Source organism: Triticum urartu, chromosome 4A (genome assembly GCF_056163025.1).
Source record: "Triticum urartu cultivar PI428250 chromosome 4A, HENAU_Tu73, whole genome shotgun sequence".
In the NCBI taxonomy this organism is placed as follows: Eukaryota; Viridiplantae; Streptophyta; class Magnoliopsida; order Poales; family Poaceae; genus Triticum; species Triticum urartu.
This window is the reverse complement of record NC_141876.1, coordinates 82,377,325-82,403,727: the sequence shown is the minus strand read 5'-3', so window position 1 is coordinate 82,403,727 and position 26,403 is coordinate 82,377,325.

The following is a 26,403-nucleotide window of genomic DNA, read 5'->3' as shown; positions in this document are numbered from 1 at the left end:
GGGGTCGAGCGGAGCTCGCGGACCCCCGCGCGAAGCTGGTGTTGGAGAAGATGGATGCGGATCTGAGGCCGGCCAACATGGCGGCGGCGAAGCTGACCAGCGCGTCGCTGCTGAGGGAATTCCTGGAGCACCAGCTGGCTCCGCTTCGGCTGTACTCACTCCCGATGTGGAGGCCCCATCCGAGCCCCGCGGCCTTGGCCGACGGAGATCTCGCTGCGGTCCTCCAATCTCTGGTCGGGGGCGATGTGGCGAGGTTGGAGGGTGCTCCTACGCCCTTGTTCCTCTGCGATGACTGGGAGCAGGTAGTGGAGTCCATGCCCGTCTTCAACGGGGATGGGCCCGTGCCCATGGAAACTCCCGAGGAACCGGTGGACGTGCCCTCCGACGACTCCAACGAAGAGGAGGAAGGAGGGGAGCGGGAAAGAGGGCCTGACTCTGAGGCGACTGACGGAGAGTCGAGGGCTCCCCTCCCCCGGCGCAGGTCCCGTGTTCTCCACCTCTCTCCGAGCGATGACGATGAGGATGACGACGAGCAGGATGGCGGGAGCTTGCCCCCGATCCCGAAGAAGGACAGGACCGGGCTGATCTCCCGTGGGTCTGCCCTGGCCCTAAGGCGGACCGCACCTTCCGCTTCCAAGCTTCTCGAGGTTGACCCTTCCAGCCGGCTTTCAGGCTTCAAATTTGGCCGGAGGCCGCTCGAGCTCACTGGTGACGGCCCATAAGCGTTTGATTCTTGTCTTTATTTCTTATTCTGCTTCTGAGGCTTGACGTCCGCATCTCTTGGACAGGCTGGCGCCCGCAGCAAAGAAGTCGAAGGGAGCTCCTGAGGTTCCATCCGTCTTGCAGTCCTCCTGGTCTTGGGCTCCACAATGACCTTCGTCTTGCAGTCCTCCTGGTCTTGGTCTTGTTGCACCGAAATGGCAACCTTTGCCTGATGCATTGGTACTCCGCGGCTGCGCTTGCTCCCTTTGCACCAAAGAGGAAAGGAGGACGCTGCGTGGGCTGGCACCCGCCTGGCGCCTTTGGTCGTCATGGCTTGCGTCACGGGCACCTCGTGAGGTACCCCGCCTTGATCTCTCCGCCTCCTCGCGAGCCAGCCTGATGAGGCCGTGCCTGAGGAAGCTCCACATCGTCTGCCCCGCGAGGCTTGGCCCCTCGCGAGGGTCTTGGGTCTGTGTTGGTGAAGATGGGCCATGCTGGGCCCCCTTTGAGCCATGCCGCAGGCCGCAGGCAGGCAAGTCTGGGGACCCCCGTTCCCAGAACGCCGACAGCTTTGCTGGTCTTGTTTTGCCATTGTCGAAATGTCTTGTAACCAGGATTCCAAGACTGATCGGGTCTTCCCGGGAGAAGGAATATCCTTCGTTGACCGTGAGAGCTTGTGATGGGCTAAGTTGGGACACCCCTGCATGGTTTGAACTTTCGAAAGACATGCCTGCGGTTATGTGGCAGATGGGAATTTGTTAATATCCGGTTGTAGATAACTTGACACTTAACTTAATTAAAATTAATCAACCGCGTGTGTGACCGTGATGGTCTCTTATCGGCGGAGTCCGGGAGGTGAACACGGTCTTGTGTTATGCTTGAACGTAAGTAGTTTCAGGATCACTTCTTCATCACTTCTAGCTTCTCGACCATTGCATTGCTTCTCTTCTCGCTCTTATTTGCGTAAGTTAGACACCATATATGCTTAGTGCTTGCTGCAGCTCCACCTCACTAACCTTTCCTACCCATAAGCTTAAATAGTCTTGATCTCGCGGGTGTGAGATTGCTGAGTCCTCGTGACTCACAAATACTTCTAAACAGTTGCAGGTGCCGATGATACCAGTGCAGGTGACGCAACCGAGCTCAAGTGGGAGCTCGATGAAGATCTTGTTCGTTGTTATGTTTCCTTTCCTGATGATCAGTAGTGGAGCCCAGTTGGGACGATCGGGGATCTAGCATTTGGGGTTGTCTTCCTTTTATTTTGGTTCCGTAGTCGGACCTTTGATTGTATTTTGGATGATGTATGAATTATTTATGTATTGTGTGAAGTGGCGATTGTAAGCCAACTCTTTATCCCTTTCTTATTCAGTACATGGGATGTGTGAAGATTACCCCTCTTGCGACAAGCCTACCATGCGGCTATGCCTCTAAGTCGTGCCCCGACACGTGGGAGATATAGCCGCATTGTGGGTGTTACAAGTTGGTAATCAGAGCCTTCCCCGACTTAGGAGCCCCCTGCTTGATCGAATCGCTGACGTTGTTGAGTCTAGAACAAAGTGTTTTGAGTCTTAGGATTATATATATCGGAGAGTAGGATTCTTTTTACTCCCCAGTCCCTTCGTCGCTCTGGTGAGGCCTCCTGACATAGAAGTTTTGACTCTCCTCTCCTCAAATTTCACAAAAAAAATTAGGATCACGTGGGTATCTTGGAATCGTTCCGATAGTTTTGTGACGAGAACATTGTTCTTGGTGCCTCCTGACATTTAGGGGTTGTGGCAGTGTCCCGGGGAGTTGAGCTCCGAGGTGTTGTCGTCACAATTTTATCATTGCAGTTTTGGAATACCTGAGTTTCGCCGACATCGAAAATCTCTTCTATGCATTTGTTGGTGAGATAACCTCGACGCCACCCAGTACTGGGGCGGGAGTTCGAGAGTATTGCCATAACTCGTATAACGGATGCTTTTTGAAGGTTGAGGTACATGATTTCTGAAGGTTTCTTGGTTATGTGTGGAAGGATGGATACAACTGGATGTAGGAATTGTTAGTTTGGGTGAGATATTATGCTTGCCATGTATCCCCAACACCTGATTGCATAACCAGAAAGTTTCTGGAGTTTATAAGTGGGAATTCAAGTATCATGTAGGATATCCTTCCAACAGACACATGATACGATATGGGGTCTATCATATGTTTTTTTCCGGCTTATTTTGCAAGCCAATCCTTTGTTTTGTTTTGAGTTGTGGTATTCGAGTTGCTTCAATGTCAAGTGTTGAATCCATACCTTTTCCTAGATGGTGTTCTCATATTTCTATGGGAGTGCTAATCCTTTTCGAATATTGAGATGGTCATGCCAATCCTTTTCAACCGACGTGCTTCTTTCAAGTGGATCTGATCATTTTCAACATCCGCCAGATCAACTCTAAGTTTTCTCAATGGTATCCTTTCCATCTGCCCAAGTTGTCTTTGTTTTTCCCGCCCTCCCACCCTTTTTCTCGAAGGACTCGAATTTCTTAATCAAGTATCCATCTTATAAATGTGAAGTCTCTCCATTCTTTTTCATCAATGTTCTTATCCGCTGATTCTCAGGAAGATACTAAGGAATCTTCGAGTTCATCATTCTCCATTCTTTTCTTCGCTGGTGGATCCAATCCAAGCTTTCAGTGTTGATCATATTCTTTCCCTTGTTTCAAATGTTTTTTCATGTCGGTGCACCTCTTAATCATCCATTTCTCGCTATTCAATTGTTACGGAGTGCCGAAGATATCTCAGAAGATTCACGTTTCCATTCTCAATCCGTTCAAGTTATTTCGAGGTTGTTATCTCATACAAGCCATTTAATTCAACCATTGTAATATCTCTTTTAAATCATTTCAACGGTGTTTATTTTGAGTGGGCCATAACCCACAGGTCTTTTCCCAGGATCTTACATGACTCTTCTAATTTTCCCGGAGCTTCTCAAATTCTTTTCCAAGTTTGACGTAAGAATGAATTATCATCAATCATATGTCTTTCTCCAAGATCTTTCAAATTCTTTTCATCGTTGGTTCAACCTTTCTATTTCTTCATTCCAGAGTGTCTCAACAATTCTTGATGGTGTTTCTCGACACCATTCTCGGATTTTGAAGACTAAAGAAGAGTTTTCCTCCAAATCTTATATGTTCTCTTGAAGATTCATGGTTCTAGCTTGATGCCATCCTCTCATAATTGTTTTCGATTGTGAGAATTCTTTTCACCCATTCGGAGCAATTCAAGAGTCTTTTCGGTTTGATTCTCTGGAGCCCATCATCTCAGAAGTATTCATTTCAGCTTTCAGCTCTCATTCTCCAAATCTTACCGGTGCATAATTCAAATATTCTCTAATCATCTCTTGATCTATTTGTTCTCTTGTATCAAATTCCCTCAAGTATCTTCATTCGTTCACTAACTCTTCCTGGTGTTTCCTTATCTTTTCTTCCTTCATTTTCAATTCTTATGGTGCTTCGTTCAAGATTTCTCTTCCTTCGTTATCATATCAATTCATTCGTTGTTTCCCAATCCTACCGATGGTTCGTTGAAGACCTTCCCAAGTTGGCGCTATATCTATCTTAATCCTTTCTACGAGAATAAGTAGTATGCCAAATCCGTTGCTTGTCATCAATTTAATTGGTGAAAGATACGCATAATGTAATTCTTATTCTTCTTTCACCCAAGTGATTAATTCCTTCCTTCAGAGTTTGTTCATGATGAATAAATTCTCGGTTCAAGTGCTTCATATTTTTCCGGAGTTCCAAGTTTTCCGCTTTATCTCGTCATGAAGCTCCATCTAAATCATTGCAAGGCTTCACATGGTGTTTTCAACTTCTCTTCCTTCTATCATCCTTTTTTTACTGGAGTTCTTCATGGAGTTTGTACGTGGTGGTTCATCAAGGATTCTTTTCATTCTTCAATTGTTCTTCAAGATTTCTCTCGGAGTGAAGATCCGCCAAGCTATACCCTAAAATAAACATGGTGTTCAACACATGTCTTGTTTTGCGGAGTTCAAGCATTCTTCATCTTTCATTCCGAAGTGCAATTCTTCCTACCTTATCTTTTGAGGTGGTGTTATGTCATTGTTGATAATTTCCCTTCGCGTCTCATGATTCAACAATTGTCAAGAATGAGATAGTTAAACCCATCAATTTCTTCGAGCATGAGCTCTTCTCAATCCATCAATCTCCTCGTTGGAGTTATCTTGGGTTATATTTCACCTAAAGCTTTCCCTAAGGATTGTTGCTATTTACGGTGCTTATAAATGACCCATGTTCTTCATTTATCCTTCCAGTGAAATAAGTTTCTTGTCTCCTTGTTCATATCAATCCAATCTATTGTTTTTCGTTAGTGGCAGAATTTCACCTCAGTTTTGAGATGTTTTCCATAAGCCCACTACAAGCTTATTCGTTTCGTTGTTGGTTTTCCAACAACTCCGTTATAACCTTCTTGGAAGGGTGTTTTCCAAGCTCAATTGTGGCAGAAGTTGTCATTTTCTTCTCCATTTTGTTATTCCAATGCTTTATCTTCTATTCTTCCTTCTGGAGGCATTGTGATGTTGCTCTCTTCGACCCATCATCTTGTTTTGTCAAGTTCATGTTGAGTTCCTTCCATTTACAGTCGGAGTGCTGTCCAAATTGTATCAATCTTATTCCTTCTCTATCTTGTTTTAACCAGAGTGTTGTGTCATCTCTTTGAGTTCTTGTCATCTTATCAAGCCTTGTGTCTCTTCTCAACTGGAGTGTTGTTCGAATTTGTTCTTCCTTCTTCCTTGTTTATCTCGTTCCAACCAGAGTGGTTTCAATTCCTTCTTGTCCATTGTGCTCGTCATTCATAGCTTCGCAACCTCCAAGGTTCACATGGTGTTCCTTGTTTCTCTTTTCTACCGGAGTGCTCTCAAATTCGTTCAACTCTGTTATGTTCTTTCTTTCTTTCAAGTTTTCAACCTCTCAAGGTTCATCAGTTTCACTCTTTGGTCAAAGAAGCAACTTAGTTTTACCTCTTCTCTTCCTCTTTCGTTTCCCTTTGGTGTCGTCCTAGATCTCGGGATGAGATCCTCTCGTAGTGGTGGAGTGTTGTGACACCCCGAGACCATTGCGCCAGGTGTCTTCCAGTTATTTGTTGTTGTTGACTTGTCATTTGCTTGCGTGTCGCATCTTGCCATGTCATCATGTGCATTGCATCATCATGTTTTTAAAAACTTGCATCCGTCCGGGTTTCCCCAGTTCCGTCCATTGTCCGTTCTGAGCCCAGACACACTCGCACGCGCCCGCGACACGTCCGAAATATTATTTTATAAGTGGAAAGAAAAATGTTCTCGGAATGGGATGAAAGTTGGCATGCGGTGTTGATATGTTCTCAGTAGACCGTCTGTCAAGTTTCGTCGCATTCGGAGCTCGTTTGTTAGCCCAACCGTTAAACTTATAGCGGCATTATAGTCGGTTTATTCGTCAGACGTTTCGGTCCTTGAAACTGCCACCGGGCCTCTCCTTCTCTTCTCTCTCTTTTCTGAGCCCATCAAATCCCTCACCTTCGTTGACCGTTCCGAGACCAAGCGGGCTTTCAATTCCCTCTTGTCAAACCACGTAATCCCTCTTTACACAGTGCATCGACCCTCACCCGTGTCCGAAACCTGTCCCGAACCCGACCCGGACAGTTGTCACCGGTGCGTCCGGATCATCCCCAAACATCCCTAAAATATCTACGATTATTTGTTTGGACTCCCAAAGCATTTTATTCCGAACCGTCCTATTATGATCGGAGGGACCTAGATAACCCCAACCCTTATCTCCTACCTATACAATCGTTGTAACCCTAGACCTAGATGTCCCATCCATCCCTCTCGTCTCCGCCGCCGCCACCTACTTACCATCTTCATCGGGATCCACCCAGATCCATCCACTCCACCCAGCCGACACGTCCACCTCCCTGGTTTTCAGCACAGGCCAATCTCCTCCTTCTTCCAATCGAACCAACCAAGCCGCGCCGCTCTAATCCCGCAGGAGCCCGAGCTCCTCTGCCCAGCATCCGATCTCCCCTCATCCCCGAGCTCCACTCGAACCCCCTCCTGCTCCCCTTCATCCCGCTCACCGAGCCCAACAGGAGAGGGGCTCCTCAATGCGGTGCTCCTCACCGAGCCCTGCCTCGTCGCCGGAGAGGATCTCCTGCAGGACCTCTGGCTCCTCCCATGTTCAGCCGCAGCAGCACCCGAGGGCCTCCACCAGCTCACCGCCGCAAGCTCCACCATGATCTGGAGCCACCAGGACCCTGTCGCCATGCCTACTGCCGCCTGCATCGAGCGAGGGGACGAGCTCCTCCTCGGCCAGCCACGTCGTCCTCTTGACCCCGACCTCTGCGCGCCGACCTCAAGCTCGACCTCGCCTCATCGCCCGACGACCGGCGCCGCTGCCGTCGAACAGCACCAAGAGAGCACCACGCCATGGCTGCGCCCCACCGAATCTTGAAGCTTTGTAGCCGCCATGCCCGACGCCTCCCAGGGAGCTCCTTGCAGCCTTCCGTCCCTGCTGACGTCCCCGGCATCGTCAACCGCCGCCTTGTCGCCGGTCTTCGCCGCCCCGCCGCCTGCGAGACCGCGCCCCGCACGCACGTTCGAACCTCCTCTTTTTCCCGCTCGCCCGCACGTGACCGCATCGACCTCCCCTGCTCCGTTCGTCGCTCTCCGCCAGATCCGGCGATTCCCTGCACCCCGGCCTCGTCCCTGGCTCCAGGTCACCGCACCCCCCCCACCGGAGTCCACCAGCGCCGGCGACCTCTGCATCCCTGTGCCCCTGCTGTCGCCACTGCTCTGCTCCCTGTTGAGCAGAGGACGAGCGCTTCGATCGCCCGCTTGGGCCAGAACCGTGCCAAGGCCCAGCCAACCCATCTTCTCCTCTGGGCCCAATGTGAGCAGTTGCCCAGACCCTCCTCTCTGTTGGGCCAGCCAGTTTTGGCCCAACGCATGTTTTTTTCCTGAATGATTTTGCTAATTATCCAAAGAACTGCCATTTTTGCAGAAAACCCCTCATAGTTCATGCATATAATAACTTAATAACCATGCATCATATATAAAAACTTTGAACATGTAAACTGCTTAGAATTTTGTCTAGTTTCATAATATGCCACGTTCATCCTTGTTTGAAATGTTAAAAATGTTGTTTGCTTTAATTTGCTTAAATGCCATGATTAAAATGATTTATTTCATAACTAAATAACCGTAGCTCCAAATTTAATAAACTTTATATGTAAATGGGGGTAAAAAAATGACTAGTTTAACATGGTGCACTCTTCTTGCATGTTTAACAAATCTAAAATTGGGTTTAGGGCAGAACAGTACCAAATCCATAAATTGCACATGGGGATTTTCCAGAATTGTAGTTTGTTGTTCCGGCCTCATTTAAACTTGTCTAGATAGGTAGTTTGCATATGCTTCACTCCTTGCCATGTTTAATAACATTTAATTTTGTTGAGTACAAAAATGGGAGAGAACTAAATAAGTCATGTGGTGTTTCATCAATATGCAACTTGTTGCATATTGAGCTCCACTTAATTTGTAGTATTGTTTGTGCACTTTGCCATGTCATGCATAATTAAACTGGACATGCATCATACTTGGTTGTGCATATTGCCATTGTTTATGTGATGGTTGTTTACTATGTTGTTTGCTTCTTTTTGGGTTGTTTCTCTTGTTAGATTTGGTTTCGGAGTTGTGAGGATCTGTTCGACTGTGCCCGTTTGTCTTCTTCATAGACTCGTTCTTCTTCCCTGCGGGATCTCAGGCAAGATGACCATACCCTCGAAATCACTTCTATCTTTGCTTGCTAGTTGTTCGCTCTATCGCTATGCCGCGCTACCTACCACTTGCTATATCAGGCCTCCCATATTGCCATGTCAAGCCTCTAACCCACCTTTCCTAGAAAATCGTTGTTTGGTTATGTTACCGCTTTGCTCAGCCCCTCTTATAGCTTGTTAGTTGTAGGTGAAGCTGAAGTTTGTTCCATGTTGGAACATGGATATGTTGGGATATCACAATATCTCTTATTTTAATTAATGCATCTATATACTTGGTAAAGGGTGGAAGGCTCGGCCTTATGCCTGGTGTTTTGTTCCACTCTTGCCGCCCTAGTTTCCGTCATACCGATGTTATGTTCCTTGATTTTGCATTCCTTACGTGGTTGGGTGTTATGGGAACCCCTTGACAGTTCGCTTTGAATAAAACTCCTCCTTGAACTGAAGGTGTATGAATATGTTCCAAAAATACATTGTTGGGAATAGCCTCCCTCTTGGAACCTATCTTTGCCAAATCATCGGCTGCTTGAAACATCTTCTCTAACTTTCTCACTGCATTACAATAGCCGGTCATAGCTGGGCTTCTGACATCCCACTCCTTCATCACTTGATTAACCACTAAATCCGAGTCGCCATAGACCATGAGACGACGGACGCCGAGTGAAATGGCCATACGCAACCCGGACAGAAGTGCTTCAGATTCAGCTTCATTGTTGGAGGAGTCAAAATGAATCTAGAGAACATAGCTGAGTTTGTCGCCTAGGGGGGATACTAATACCACCCCAGCACCGGAACCATTCAGCATCTTGGATCCATCAAAGAACATGGTCCAATGCTCTGAGTGAACCTGAGTCGGCAGTTGCTATTCGATCCACTCGGCGAGGAAATCTGCTATTGCTTGGGACTTGATAGCTTTCTTTGCCTCAAATTTGATATCCAGGGGAAGGAGTTCAATAGCCCATTTTGCCACTCGACGAGTTGCATCTCTGTTGTTCAGGATCTCTGACAATTGTGCGTCGCTGACGACTGTAATGGAGTGATCAGAGAAATAGTGTGCAACCTTCTTCGTGGTCATGTAAATCCCATAAACAAGCTTCTGGTAATGTGGATATCTTTGCTTGGATGGAGTCAGAAATTCAGAAACATAATATACTGGGCGCTGAACTTTATAGGATTTTCCTTCTTCCCGCTCGACCGTGAGTACTGTACTGACAACTTGTCCAATGGCTGCAATATAAAGCAGTAAAAGCTCTTTGCTGATTGGTGCAGCGAGCACCGGCTGGGTGGAAAGCAGGGCTTTGAGTTCTGCAAACGTTGCATCAGCTTCAGGAGTCCACTCGAACTTATCAGATTTCTTCATGGGTCGGTAAAGAGGCAATGCCTTTTCACCGAGGCGAGAAATGAATTGACTCAAGGCGGCCAAACAACCAGTGAGCTTCTGGACATCATGCACACGCACGGGGCATTTCATCCGGAGTATAGCACCAACTTTCTCTAGGTTAGCGTCGATCCCTCATTCGGAAATGAGGAAACCGAGTAACTTTCTGCCAGGAACTCCGAATGTGCACTTTGATGGATTAAGCTTGATATCATACCTTCTGAGGTTGGCAAAGGTTTCGGCGAGGTCAACCAGCAGGTCGGAACCCTTACGCGACTTGACCATGATGTCATCCATGTATGCTTCCACATTCCGACTGATTTGAGTGAGCAGACACTTCTGGATCATCCTCATGAATGTGGCTCCGGCGTTCTTCATGCCGAATGGCATGGTGACATAACAGAAGCATTCAAATGGAGCGATGAAAGCCGTTTTTATCTCATCGGGTCCATACAGTCGGATCTGATGATACCCCGAGTAGGCGTCCAGAAAAGGCAAACGTTCACAGCCCGCAGTCGAGTCGATGATTTGGTCGATGCGGGGGAGAGGGAAATGATCTTTTGGGCAGGCCCGATTGATATGCTTGAAGTCAATGCACATGCGAAGTGAGTCGTCCTTCTTGGGGACCATGACAACATTGGCGAGCCACTCGGAGTGGTAAATCTCTCGGATGAACTCAACTGCCAGCAGCCGAGCTACTTCCTCACCAATTGATTTTATGTTCTGTACGGCGAACCGTCGAAGATGTTTCTTGACTGGTTTTACTTTTGGGTCGACTCGCAAATGGTGCTCAACCAGTCCCCTAGGTACACCTGGCATGTCAGAAGGTTTCCATGCAAAGATGTCCCAGTTCTCACGGAGGAACTGGATGAGCGCTTCTTCATATTTGCTGTCGAGTGATGTCGAGATATGAGTAGGAGCAGCATTAGGATCGATGGGGTGAATATGAATCGGCTTGGTTTCACCGGATGACTGAAATGCAGAATCAGTGGCAGGCTTCTTGGAGCGCAGCAAATCACTTGAATTTGCATTTTTATGGTATTCTTGCATTTCAACTGCTACCATTTATGCATCGGCTATTTTTGAGACCTTCTGGAAGCACTCTTTTGCTCTCTGCCGATTGCCAGTGATAGAGATCACTCCTCTGGGACAAGGCATTTTCAATTTGAGGTACACGTAACATGGTCGAGCCATGAAACGTGCATAGGCCGGCCTACCCAGAATGGCATGATAAGCACTCTTGAAATCCACTACTTCAAATGTCAACTTTTCTTTGCGGTAATTCTTGGAATCACCGAAAACCACATCAAGGGCGATTTGGCCGACTGATTCAGCCTTCTTGCCAGGTATAACGCCATGGAACTCATCTTGCTTTCACTAAGCTTAGACATCGGAATGCCCATTCCCTTCAAAGTTTCAGCATAAAGGATATTCAGGCCGCTGCCACCATCCATTAGTACTTTGGTCAGTCAAGTGCCCTCAACAACTGGGTCGACCACCAACGCTTGCCTCCCAGGGGTGGCTATACGCGCTGGGTGATCTAACTGGTCGAATGTGATGGCAGTCTGAGACCACTTCAAATAACTTGGTGTTGCTGGATCCACCATGTTCACTTCTCTGTTGATAACTTTCAGTCGACTCTTGCTTTCAACATCAGCAAAAATCATCAGAGTGGAATTGACGTTGGGAAAACCATCATCATCTTCTTCTTTATCTTCACCCTTATCCGATTCTTTTTCCTTCTCATTGGATTGTTTCTCTCGGAACTGCTGGATCAAAACTCGACACTGTCGAGTGGTATGTTTAGGATAAATCAGATTACCCTATTCGTCCTTCTTAATGTGAATGTGACATGGCAAATCCAACACGTCATTTCTAGCTTGATCTTTCACTTTCTTGGGGGTCCAGGGCCCTTTGGGCTTCCCCTTTAACTTTCCTTGAGCTACGACTAAAGCCTCACCAGGAGCAACTGGCTCGGCCTTACACTTCTGTTTCCCATTGGAAGTACCTCTACCGGTGTCCTGGGCGACTGCTTTGTGTTTGCCACTCCGGAGTCGGTCTTCCTCTTCGCCGTTAGAGTATTTGGTGGAAATCTCCATCATCCGAGTCAGGGACATATCTCCTGTCTGACCGAATTTCAGATTCAACTCCCGATACTTGATGCCTTCCTTGAAGGCACAAACTGCTTGGTGATCTGACACATTCTCCACTGTATGTTGTAACGTGATCCACCTCTGGATATAGTCTCTCAGAGTCTCATTCGGTTTCTGTACATAGGACTATAATTCTGTCAACCCTGCCGGTCGCTTGCAAGTACCCTCAAAGGTTCTAACAAACACTCCGGCGAGTTCCTCCCAACTGTATATGCTACCAGGTGCTAACTGAGTCAACCATGCTCTGGCTGAGCCTTCCAACATGGGAGGAAGGTGCTTCATTGCCACTTCATCATTGCCACCACCAATTTGCACAGCCACTCGGTAGTCTTCAAGCCAAGTGTCAGGCTTAGACTCACCGGTGAACTTGCTGACTCTAGTCGCCAACCTGAAGTTGGGAGGAATCACTGCGGCCTTGATGGCTCTGCTGAAACACTCGGGACCGGAAACATGCATTCTGCTGCCAGTCGCATAATCTCTGTCATGACCTTCTCTATGCGCTCTGTTGTTGTCAACCAGACCTTGAATGAGAATAGATCTCGCATCAAAGCCTGGCTCCCTTGGGTCGACTGTTACTCTTCGCTCGCAGCCGTGGGGGCGCCTGTCATCCTGCCGCCGAGGCACGTATGACCCGCTCCTCGGAGGAGGAGTGGGCACTCGATGATGGTCATTGTGGTCGAGTCGGTTATCATACTGCTCGCGGTTTCTGTACTGATCCTGCCGGTGCCCATGTCCCTCACGCAGCGGAGGCGATCTTGGGCTGCGAGCTGACTGGACTGTGTCCGCTATCACAGACCTGCTATGAATCCTATTCCACGAGTGAGATACTGTTGTATTCTGTTCTCCAGCTGCTCGAAGCAAGGCCCGGATCTGCATCAAACCCCTGCCTGCCTCCGATTGGGAAGGCTGGATTGACTCTGCTATTTGGGCTGTGGCTGTGAGATTTTGGATCGGAGTGCGGTACACCTGAGTTTGAGGCGGAAAAAGCTGCCGCCGACTGGATTTAGGGATGCGCTGCCGAGCACGCTCGTCGAGTGCATGCTGCAGGTTCTCCAGTTGAGTGCGCTCAGCCAAGTTGGCCAGTCGCGCTTCCTCCAAAGCCCGGGCCTTGGGAGTTTCTCCAACGATAGGAGTGTGAAGTGCATCCATGTTGCGGCTGCGAAGCTCTTCCCTCCGCTGCGAAGAAAGGGGCTCAGGGTGGTAATCCTCGTGAACGCGCGATGGATCGCCGCCGCCACCGCCATCGTCGTTGCGGGGAAAGCCAGGAGGATTGGGTGGTCCATCGACCATCAAGACTTCTATCGCGGGATCGTTGCCGTCGCACTCGGATGACCGTCGAAGATGTTTCTTGACTGGTTTTACTTTTGGGTCGACTCGCAAATGGTGCTCAACCAGTCCCCTGGGTACACCCGGCATGTCAAAAGGTTTCCATGCAAAGATGTCCCAGTTCTCATGGAGGAACTGGATGAGCGCTTCTTCATATTTGCTGTCGAGTGATGTCGAGATATGAGTAGGAGCAGCATTAGGATCGGTCGGGTGAATATGAATCGGCTTGGTTTCACCGGATGACTGAAATGCAGAATCAGTGGTAGGCTTCTTGGAGCGCAGCAAATCACTTGAATCTGCATTTTTATGGTATTCTTGCATTTCAACTGCTACCATTTATGCATCGGCTATTTTTGAGACCTTCTGGAAGCACTCTTTTGCTCTCTGCCGATTGCCAGTGATAGATATCACTCCTCTGGGACAAGACATTTTCAATTTGAGGTACACGTAACATGGTCGAGCCATGAAACGTGCATAGGCCGGCCTACCCAGAATGGCATGATAAGCACTCTTGAAATCCACTACTTCAAATGTCAACTTTTCTTTGCGGTAATTCTTGGAATCACCGAAAACCACATCAAGGGCAATTTGGCCGACTGATTTAGCCTTCTTGCCAGGTATAATGCCATGGAACTCATCTTGCTTTCACTAAGCTTAGACATTGGAATGCCCATTCCCTTCAAAGTTTTAGCATAAAGGATATTCAGGCCGCTGCCACCATCCATTAGTACTTTGGTCAGTCAAGTGCCCTAAACAACTGGGTCGACCACCAACACTTGCCTCCCAGGGGTGGCTATACGCGCTGGGTGATCTAACTGGTCAAATGTGATGGCAGTCTGAGACCACTTCAAATAACTTGGTGTTGCTGGAGCCACCATGTTCACTTCTCTGTTGATAACTTTCAGTCGACTCTTGCTTTCAACATCAGCAAAAATCATCAGAGTGGAATTGACGTTGGGAAAACCATCATCATCTTCTTCTTTATCTTCACCCTTATCCGATTCTTTTTCCTTCTCATTGGATTGTTTCTCTCGGAACTGCTGGATCAGAACTCGACACTGTTGAGTGGTATGTTTAGGATAAATCAGATTACCCTATTCATCCTTCTTGATGTGAATGTGACATGGCAAATCCAACACGTCATTTCCAGCTTGATCTTTCACTTTCTTGGGGGTCCAGGGCCCTTCGGGCTTCCCCTTGAACTTTCCTTGAGCTACGACTAAAGCCTCACCAGGAGCAACTGGCTCGGCCTTACACTTCTGTTTCTGATTGGAAGTACCTCTACCGGTGTCCTAGGCGACTGCTTTGTGTTTGCCACTCCGGAGTCGGTCTTCCTCTTCGCCGTTAGCGTATTTGGTGGAAATCTCCATCATCCGAGTCAGGGACATGTCTCCTGTCTGACCGAATTTCAGATTCAACTCCCGATACTTGACGCCTTCCTTGAAGGCACAAACTGCTTGGTGATCTGACACATTCTCCACTGTATGTTGTAACGTGATCCACCTCTGGATATAGTCTCTCAGAGTCTCATTCGGTTTCTGTACACAGGACTGTAATTCTGTCAACCCTGCCGGTCGCTTGCAAGTACCCTCAAAGGTTCTAACAAACACTCCGGCGAGATCCTCCCAACTGTATATGCTACCAGGTGCTAACTGAGTCAACCATGCTCTGGCTGAGCCTTCCAACATGGGAGGAAGGTGCTTCATTGCCACTTCATCATTGCCACCACCAATTTGCACAGCCACTCAGTAGTCTTCAAGCCAAGTGTCAGGCTTAGACTCACCGGTGAACTTGCTGACTCTAGTCGCCAACCTGAAGTTGGGAGGAATCACTGCGGCCTTGATGGCTCTGCTGAAACACTCGGGACCGGAAACATGCATTCTGCTGCCAGTCGCATAATCTCTGTCATGACCTTCTCTATGCACTCTGTTCTTGTCAACTAGACCTTGAACGAGAATAGATCTCGCATCAAAGCCTGGCTCCCTTGGGTCAACTATTACTCTTCGCTCGCAGCTGTGGGGGCGCCTGTCATCCTGCCGCCGAGGCACGTATGACCCGCTCCTCGGAGGAGGAGTGGGCACTCGATGATGGTCATTGTGGTCGAGTCGGTTATCATACTGCTCGCGGTTTCTGTACTGATCCAGCCGGTGCCCATGTCCCTCACGCAGCGGAGGCGATCTTGGGCTGCGAGCTGACTGGACTATGTCCGCTATCACAGACCTGCTATGAATCTTATTCCACGAGTGAGATACTGTTGTATTCTGTTCTCCAGCTGCTCGAAGCAAGGCCCGGATCTGCATCAAACCCCTGCCTGCCTCCGACTGGGAAGGCTGGATTGACTCTGCTATTCGGGCTGTGGCTGTGAGATTTTGGATCGGAGTGCGGTACACCTGAGTTTGAGGCAGAAAAAGCTGCCACCGACTGGATTCAGGGATGCGCTGCCGAGCACGCTCGTCGAGTGCATGCTGCAGGTTCTCCAGTTGAGTGCGCTCAGTCAAGTTGGCCAGTCGCGCTTCCTCCAAAGCCCGGGCCTTGGGAGTTTCTCCAACGATAGGAGTGTGAAGTGCATCCATGTTGCGGCGGCGAAGCTCTTCCCTCCGCTGCGAAGAAAGGGGCTCGGGGTGGTACTCCTCGTGAACGCGCGATGGATCGCTGCCGCCACCGCCATCGTCGTTGCGGGGAAAGCCAGGAGGATTGGGTGGTCCATCGACCATCAAGACTTCTATCGCGGGATCGTTGCTGTCGCACTCGGATGCGGTCTCGACGAAGCCAGCCGACAGGTCGAATAGGCCGTAGAGAGTTTCGTCGGGCTCGATTGCCGTGACTTGTGAGGTGTCCGACTGGCGGGCCACCGCGTGCCTCACTCACCGCTGGAGCCGCGACCGACCGGATTGCTTGTGCCGGCGAGCGGCGGGGGATGAGGACACCATAGGAACCGACCGATACTGGGTTGACGGTTGCCGGAGAAGGACGCCACGGACACCGCCCAAAAGTGCGCCGCCCCGCGGACGGGAAGCACATCAACGTCGAGCGGAGCTTCTTGAAGCCAGGCGGAGTCGTCGGTGATGAACACGAGCGTGCTGAGACGGATCTCGCGGCCCTCAACTAGTCCGCTGGCGGAAACCATGATGATGAGAATCAGAAAAATCGCAACTTCACCAAAAAGTCACTCAGACACCCACCCCACGGTGGGCACCAACTGTCGTGGTTCTAATACTGACAGTAGAATGGGGGGTAGGTATGAGGAGGCAAGGTCCTAGCTATGGCGAAGTTGTACACACGAGTTTTACGAGTTCAGGCCCTTCACGGAGGAAGTAACAGCCGTACATCTCGGTGCCCTGAGGCGGTCGACTGGATTACGTATGTGTGTGTATGTTACAGAGGGTGCGAACCCTTGTCTCGGTGGAGGGGGGTGGCTTATATAGAGTGCGCCAGGACCCCAGCCAACCCACGTTACAAGGGGTTTAAGGTACATAAAGAGGTAGCGTTATGGGTAACGCTAGCCTTAAATGCCTTAATGGCCTTAAAGATTACAGAGTGGACGCTTGCCCACTGCTGTTCTAGACGACTCCTGGTCTTCAAACAGGTCCAATGGATTCTTGCATGGTCGAATGATCGAGTGGTCGAGTGACCCAAAGAAGGAGGGGTCTCCGAGTGACTCGTAGGTCGAGTGGATGCACTCGACACCTTTGTTGGGCCCTCCCTGTTGTCTCTTGAGCTTCTTTGCTTCTAAGACAGTGACCTTGGATAGGACGTATAGGTCAGGCCTATTACCCTACCCCAGGTCTATGTCCTCATCACAACCCTCTCACTCAGAGGCTTAGCTGCAGTCCAGTACTCGCCTAAGTTTGAAAAATCCTACCGAGTGATGAACAACCCTCACACTTGGGGGCTTAGCTGTAGTCCAGTACTCGCCTAAGTTTGAAACACATCCCCTTCCGCAAGGACGATGAGGTGCATGTCGACTGCAACTTTCTCTTCGGAGCTGCGCCACAAATACAATGTGCGCTCCATCCTCATCCGCTGGGACGATGAGGAGCAGGTCGACTGCAACCTTCTCTTCAGAGCCACGCCACAAATACAACGTGCACTCCATCCTCATCCGCAAGGACGACGAAGTGCAGGTCGACTGGGACATCCTCCTCAGAATTGCATCTCAAGTACAAAGAATATTCTGAGTGAAGAGCAAGTTCCACTCAAAGGCAAACGCAAGCACATTCAGAAGATAAACCAAGTTCGAATAAATATTAAAGTTCCAGAACAAAGATAAAAGTACTCGGGCATCAGGCCCGAAGGAGTTTAATGGTTACAAAATCACTTGGCATTCCGAGGCAAATTTAAGGCGAGGTATAAAGTTTGTTCACTCCGCAGGAGGAGGGCTTGCAAGCTCTACGAACTCGTCCAGGTCAATCCCGTCAGCGATCCGGGTGGCAGCAGCAATGAAGGTTTCCATGAAGGATTGGAAGTCATGCCTTTTGGTGTTGGCAACCTTGATCTCCACCAGCTTCTCTTCTCTAGATTCTTTGTAGTGGACCCTAACCAGCGACAGAGCCACGTTAGCACCACATCGGGCAGAAGATTTCTTCCATTCCTGCACTCGACCAGGAACCTCATTGAGTCGAGTCATCAGAGACTCAAGATCATTTTGAAACGTTGCCCTTGGACAGAGTGATGTATCAATGCGCTACGCCGCCACCTTCAGGCGAGCAAGATAGCTTGTAATGCTGGCAACACGAGATTCCAGTCAGAGCACGTTCATGGCAGCCTCATCGCCGACTGGTGAAAGGATAGGGTCCAAGCCTGTCTCGATCCGCCTAGTTTCCTCTTCAAAGTTTGGGTAGAATTCTGTAGATTCAAGGAGTTAATGAGTCGACCAGTTCATGATGACTTGCAAATAGTGAATTAGTTGGATAAAGAAAAGTACCTTCGAGCATAAGGAAGAGCTTCTTGGCGAGTGCTTTCAGATAGGCTTCCAGGTCGTTTCTCTGATGAGACATGCTTTCCAGTTGCTCGTTCAGAGTCACCTTATCCTTCTTCAGACGAGTCACCTCTCGGTTGGACTCGGTAAGAGACGTCTTCATCTTGGTGATTTCCTCCTCTAGCGCACCGACCGAAGCCAGCTTTTTGTCAGCAAGTGCAGTCTTCTCCTAAGCCTCCTTTTGCGCAGCTGCAAGATCGAGGTCCTTCTTCGCTAGAGCTAGCCTCATTTTCTCGGCAAGATATACACTCAGGTCAGATAGAAGAACAAAGAGATAACTGAAGTCAAAGTAAATAGTCGACAGGTCGTTACCTTCCGTACCAGCCACTTCATCTTTAGCCCTTTTCAAGTTATGATGGGCCAGCTCCAAGTCAAGGTTGAGTTGTCTATGTTTTCCTTGAATTCAGCGAACTTGGAGATAAGCGCACATGATTTCTACAATGAGAAAAATACATGTCAACGGACAAGATGAAAGATCATTTACACCCGAGTGAATACAACTTTAAGACTACTGCATAATCAAACATCCTACAGTAGTCTCGGGGACTACGCCCAGTGGGTGCACTTGTCGTGCCCCCACTGATTCAGATTCCACTCGACATGGTCCGCCCAGACCGAGTGGAAGAAAAAAAGAGAAAGACATACTCAGACCCCAGCCGACTGCCAGCAGTCGACTGCGGTCTCGGGGACTACACCTAGTGGGTGCACTTATCATGCCCCCACTGATTCAGATTCCAGTCGACATGGTCTGCCCAGACCGAGTGGAAGAGTGAAAACAACAAAGATGCCAAACACCCAGTGGGTGCGCAGAGGCGAAGTGCAAGATAACAAGATATTGCACGGAGAAAAGTTTTCAGGTAGCATATCCTGACATTGGGATGAGCTGCAAAAAGATCAATTGTCAGAATTTAATCGACCGAGTAACCAAAGACAGGATTACGAGAGTTGTACCCGGGTTGGGAGTGACTGCATCTTCCTTTTCTTCATCTTCATACTTGTGGGTGGAAGTCCCGAAGGTAGCAGCACTGCAAATTCCAAGATTCAGTCGGTCATGCCTGTCACGGTGGGTCGACCAAAATTCGACTCATACTAAACCAACAAATCAGGTCTGATTAGTACCCGGAAACAGTAGGAATGGCCACTTTGATCTTGGGCAAGGCCTTCGGCATTTTGACGATGCAGCTTTCAGTTTTTTCGGTGCCTTATCAGTCAGCGCTGGAGACGGTGCAACTTTTGGTTGCTTCGGTGCCCTCTCAGTCGGCATTGGAGAAGACGTCCGAGGGCGCTTCGACGACTGCCCAGTCGGTGCGGTCGCTTTGTCATGGATGCTTGCTAGGTCGTGAGCATCCTTGGATCGTTTTTTCCTACTGGGAGGTGAGTCGACCTCTTCTTCATCACCCGGGTCGTCACTCTCCTCGTCCTCCTCTTCATCAGAGTGCCACTCGCCGCTCTCGCCTCCGCTCGCCTCCCCCTCCGGATCCTGCTCCTACTCCTCGTTGGGCATCGAGTACATTTCAGTAAGGGCCTGAAAGACAACAAGCGAAGGAGAAATCAGTCGGTTGACAACAAACAGTTACGTGATAAATCAAGAGAACACTTGGCAGTTTAGAGTTGGACCTTGTCTGGTTGGCGCGAGTTGTCGAGTGGAGGGACTCTCCTAGATCCCCTGGGGTTATCCTTGTTGCCAGTGATACCTCTTAGCCACTTCTCCACCGTGTCCTCGTCGACCTCTTCTGGGTGGATCCGAGTGGAATCATCGATGCCCGAATACATCCACATTGGATGGTCACGAGCTTGAAGCGGTTGAATACGTCGTTTAAGGAAGACCTCCAGCAGATCCATGCCAGTCACGCCATCATGGACAAGTTGGACCACCCACTCGACCAACACCTTCACCTGCGCTTTCTCCTCCGGGATCACTTTCAAGGCGGAGGGCTTCTCGACCCGAGCCATGGAGAAGGGAGGAAGTCCGGTCGACTGACCTGGAGTCGGCTGGTCTTTGCAATAGAACCAAGTCGAGTGCCACCCTCGGACTGTCTCAGGAAGGATCATGGCTGGGAAAGTGCTTTTACCTCTCATTTGAATCCCAAGACCCCCACACAATTGGATCACGTGCGTCCTCTCATCACTCGGGTTGGCCTTCTTGACCGACTGGGATCGACATGTGAAAATGTGCTTGAAGAGGCCCCAGTGTGGCCTACAACCTAAGAAATTCTCGCACATGGACATGTAGGCAGCGAGGTACACTATGGTGTTGGGGGAAAAGTGGTGGAGATGTGCTCCAAAGAAGTTCAGGAAGCCTCGAAAAAAAGGATGGGGAGGCAAAGAAAATCCGCGGTCAACATGGGTGGCGAGGAGGACGCACTCACCCTCCTGCGGGTGTGGCTCGGTCTCGCCCTTCGGGAGCCGCGCCGATTCGTGGGGAATCAGTCCCCCCTCAACCAGATTGTCTATGTCGTCTTGATGAATCATCGACCGAATCCAGTCGCCCTGGATCCAACCGCGCGGCAGGTCGGACCTCGATGAAGATCCACCCCGGCTGGACTTCTTCACCTTCGCCTTCGCCGTCACCTTCTTTGTGCGCTCCAAGGCCACCATCTTCTCCTTTCCCATTGCAGCGGGCGGAGCTCGAGCAGAGCGACGGCACTGGGCGCAGAGGTGGATGTGGCGGAGAAAACGGGGGATTAAGAAGAAGAATGGGAACACAGGGTGCAAAAACCCTAATCCGGCACCTTATATGAGGCCATTTCTGAGTGGCTGGCCTGTGGGTCCGGGCGATCCTATCAAATTCTGCAACAGTCGTGTGCGCGATACGTGGCGAAAAAGGTGGCACAGTGATCGAGGCGGCCCTGCCTAATCCAACCCGATTACCATGGCCTCCTCCGCCCCGTGCACTTCCCGAAATTCAAATCCCACAATATCCGCGAGCAGCAGAGCAACCTGTCAGACGGAAGATTTTTCCCATATCACTGCTCGAAGCATAGCAGTAAAAGTTCACTCGACAGAACCAAGAATGGATCAAGGCGACTGAAAAAGAAGTTGAAGTCATCATGATTGCTCGCTTGGTCCCAATCAGGTGCTTCTGAAGCGTGAAAATTGAATCGGAGGTGTTCTCAACTCCTTCTCCACTCAAGCCCTGAACCATTCGGGGGCTAATGATGAAGCTATGTACCTAGGGTAGGGTCATAGGCCTGACCTAGACAGCCTCCCCTAGGGCACCACCTCAAAACCAGAAGCATTCAAGGGATAGCATCATCCACTCGACTACGAGGCATTCCACTTGGAAGATTCAAAGTCACTTGACACAACAATTATCACTCGACGTATAGAAGACCTAAAGTCACTCCACACGACAACGGTCGGACATTTACTTCATAGACTTAATAGGCATTTATGTCACTTGATTACTAGCGTTACCAGTAACGCCCCCCTCTTGATGTACCTTAAACGCCTTGTAACATGGGCTGGCTAGGGTCTAGGCGCACTCTATATAAGCCACCCCTCTCCACTAGCACAAGGGTTCGCACCCCCTGTAAACACACACATACATAATCCAGTCGACCTCCTCCGGGCACTGAGACGTAGGGTTGTTACTTCCTCCGCGAAGGGCCTGAACTCGTAAAACTCGTGTGTACAACTTCGCCATAGCTAGGATCTTGCCTCCTCATACCCACCCCCATTCTACTGTCAGTCTTAGATCCACGACAGTTCCTGAGTCATTTTACCTCCTCTAGTTGCAACTCTAACAACAAAGTCATGTATGTTGTTATTCATTTCATCTAGCAATTCTGTTTGAGATTTAGCAACTTGTTCTAGCTGGGTTTCGACCATAGAATCATGTTTTCCAACAACTCTAACATCATTTGATATTCTAAATAACAAGTCACTCAAGCGAGCAATCATATCAGGATTGTATTTCAATTGTTTCATAACATTTGCATTGAGTGATCTTGTTTTCCAATGTAAATTTCAAACTCATAAAGACATTGGCTAGGATGCATATTGTGAGGATTGTCATTATTATTGAACTTCATTAGAGAATTTACATCTAACACCTTAGGAAGTGGTGGTGTATTAAGCCCATGTATTTCTTCAATAGGAGGTAATTTTTTGACATCCTCAGCTTTAATGCCTTTTTCCTTCATAGATTTCTTTGCCTCTTGCATATCTTCAGGACTGAGATATAATATACCCCTCTTCTTCGGAGTGGGTTTAACTGTTTGTTCAGGAAGAGTCCAATCATCATAATTTTTCAATATATTATTCAATAATTCTTCAGCTTGCCCAATAGTTCGTTCCTTGAAAACACAACCAACACAACTATCTAGGAAATCCCTAGAAGCATCGATTAGTCCATTATAGAAGATATAAAGTATTTCATTTTTATTAAGAGGATGATCAGGCAAAGCATTAAGTAATTAGCAAAGCCCCCCCCCCCCAAGCTTGTGGGAGACTCTCTTCTATAGTTTGCACAAAGTTAAATATTTCCTATAAGGTAGCTTGTTTCTTATGAGCAGGGAAATATTTTTCAGAGAAGTAATAAATCATATCCTGGGGACTATGCACACAACCAGGAGCAAGAGTATTGTACCAAGCTTTAGCATCACCCTTTAATGAGAACGGAAATAGTTTGAGAATAAAGTAATAGCGAGTCTTCTCATCATGAGTAAAAAGGGTGGCTATGTCATTCAACTTAGTATGATGTGCCACAACAGTATCAGTTTCATAACCATGGAAAAGATCAGATTCAACCAAAGTAATTAACTCTAGGTCGACAAAGAATTCATAATCCTTATCATCAATAAAGATCGGTGAAGTAGAAAACTTAGGATCATATTTCATTCTAGCATTCAGAGATTTTTCATTATACTTGCATGATAATTTGTCTAGATCATCTCTATCCCTACAAGCAAGAATATCTCTAGTTGTCTCTGTCGGCGTCCTGGGAACAGGGGTACCCAGACTTGCCTGTCTGCGGCCCAGGGCGTGGCTCCACCAACGGCCTGGTACGGCCCATCTTCATTAGCAACCACTCAAGACCCTCGTGAGGCGGACGACACAAGACCTCCTTGGGGGTGGCCTCGCTAGGCTGGCTCCCGAGGAGCGGAGATATCTATGCAAGGGGCACCTCGCGAGGTTCACGTGACGTGAGCCATGACAACCGAAGCCACGCGGGCGCTAGCAGGTGCAGAGTACCAGTTTCCTCTTTGGTGCTAAAGGGGCAAGCGCAAGCGAGGAGTCCCAAGGCATCAGGCAAATGTTTCCATATCAGTGCAACTAGACCAAGACCAGCAAGACGGCAGGACGGAGGTCACCGCGGAGCCCACGGCGGCGTCACCACCAGAGCCTTTGGCAGGCGAAGACCACCTTTTGTCAGGATAGCTCGTACTAGTTGTCTCCCTTCAAAATTGGCTGTTGTGGGATCCCTTCCCGCCTAATATTTGGGAAGAGGACCAGTGCCTCTATAAATAGGACTACCCACCACCCTAGTAGGGGGACGGGTCATTCAGACCATCCTTGCACACACTAGCTCACCGAGCACATGAACACCTCTCCTCAGGAGGCTGTTCATCCCTTGTACTAGTTCATCCACAGCCTACATGGCAATCCACCACACCACACTGGAGTAGGTTATTACACCACAATGGTGGCCCGAACCAGTATAAACCCTCGTGTCTCTTGTTCTTTGGGTTCGTCGAGCTAGGCCTTGAGATCGTTGTGAGAGTGAGCAAGGGGAGAGAGAGAGATCTTCGTGTGCACCCCAGTGTTCGAACCTCAAGGGTTTGTCGGAACCCGTAATACGACATTTGGCGCGCTAGGTAGGGGTGCGCTGAAGCCTTTCTTCCGATCCACGTTCCACTGCTCCACCGCAACCATGGCTGACGCTCGCCGAGCCTGTGCCGAGCGCCGGGCCGCCCTCGCCGCCCGCGTTGCTCAGACGGCGCCCATTGGCGGACCTCCCCGCCGTTCCCCATCACCCACTGCCAACGCCACCACTGGCTCGGCAGGGAACGAGCAGCAAGCTTCATGGCTGCACCCCTCCATGCAGCGGGATGGACACACCGCCACCCCATCGTTGACTCCAGTCGGTTTGTCGTCCCACGCTCGTCGCACACCCACGGTCACGCAGGCCGCGCTACTCATGGCACGCAAGCTCCTGCGTTACCGCCCGGTCGACGACCTCTATGAGGATTGGCTGGACGGCATCGCCAAGCTCGTCAGCACCGCTAGGCCTCTCCTGCACCGTCCCTCTCGCTACCTCGCCCACCTCCATCCGCAGGCGACGTAGCTCACGGAGCTCCTCCTCCACCTCCGCATCAATACGGTGCCCTTGCACCAAGACGTGCAGTCCCTCGACGTGACCCGCCATGCCGAGCGCCCGTGCACGAAGAAGGAAGCTGCCAAGAACTCCTGAGGCCGCAAGAAAACGCTCTTGCGCTCCCAGCACCACCGCGTCAAGACCGCGTGCCGCCTGTGGCGGCGGCGCGAGGATATCAAGATCAGCCTCCGCCTCTGTGGCGGGCTCCGGTGACCACAGCAGGCTGCCGTGCCTTCACTCCCGAGCTATGCAGCGTCGTCTGGCCCGGCAAGTTCAAGCCAGACCTGCCTCCACGCTACGACGGCACCCCGACCCCGTGGAGTCCTTGCAGCTTTACGAGCTGTGAATCGAGGCAGCCAACGGCGACGAGAATGTCATTGATACGTCTACAACGTATCTACTTTTCCAAACACTTTTTCCCTTGTTTTGGACTCTAACTTGCATGATTTGAATGGAACTAACCCGGACTGGCGCTGTTTTGAGTAGAATTGCCATGGTGTTATTTTTGTGCAGAAATAAAAGTTCTTGGAATGACCTGAAAATTGACGGAGACACATTTTGGAATTAATAAAAAATACTGGCGAAAGAATTAGCATCAGGGGCCCACACCCTGTCCATGAGGGTGCAGGGCGCGCCCCTACCTCGTGGGACCCCTGGGACTCCGCCAACGTCAACCCTAACTCCATATATTCACGTTCGGGGAGAAAAAAAATCAGACAGAAGGATTCATCGCGTTTTATGACATGGAGCCGCCGCCAAGCCCTAATCTCTCTCGGGAGGGCTGATCTGGAGTCCGTTCGGGGCTCCAGAGAGGGGAATCTGTCGCCGTCGTCATCATCAACCATCCTCCATCACCAATTTCATGATGCTCACCGCCGTGCGTGAGTAATTCCATCATAGGCTTGCTGGACGGTGATGGGTTGGCTGAGACATACCATTTAATCAAGTTAGTTTTGTTAGGGTTGGATCCTTAATATCCATTATGTTCTAAGATTGATGTTGCTATGACTTTGCTATGCTTAATGCTTGTCACTAGGGCCCGAGTGCCATGATTTCAGATCTGAACCTATTATGTTTTCATGATATATGTGAGTTCTTGATCCTATTTTGCAAGTCAATAGTCACCTACTATGTGTTATGATCCGGTAACCCCGAAGTGACAATAATCAGGACCACTCCCGGTGAAGACCATGGTTTGAGGAGTTCATGTATTCACTAAGTGTTAATGCTTTAGTCTGGTACTCTATTAAAACAAGGCCTTAATATCCCTTAGTTTCCAATAGGACCCCGCTGCCATAGGAGGGTAGGACAAAAGATGCCATGCAAGTTCTTTTCCATAAACACGTATGACTATATTCGGAATACATGCCTACATTACATTGATGAACTAGAGCTAGTTCTGTGTCACCCTATGTTATAACTGTTGCATGAGGAATCGCATCTGACATAATTATCCATCATTGATCCATTGCCTACGAGCTTTTCACATATTGATCTTTGCTTGGTTACTTTTCTGTGCCACTGTTACAATTGCTACAAAAAGTACTATTGATACTTTTGCCACCATTACCGTTACTTCCATACTACTTTGCTACTAAATACTTTGCTGCAGATATTAAGTCTTTTAGGTGTGGTTGAATTGACAACTCAACTTCTAATACTTGAGAATATTATTTGGCTCCCCTTGTGTCCAATCAATAAATTTGGGTTGAATACTCTACCCTCGAAAACTTTTGCGACCCCTATACTTGTGGGT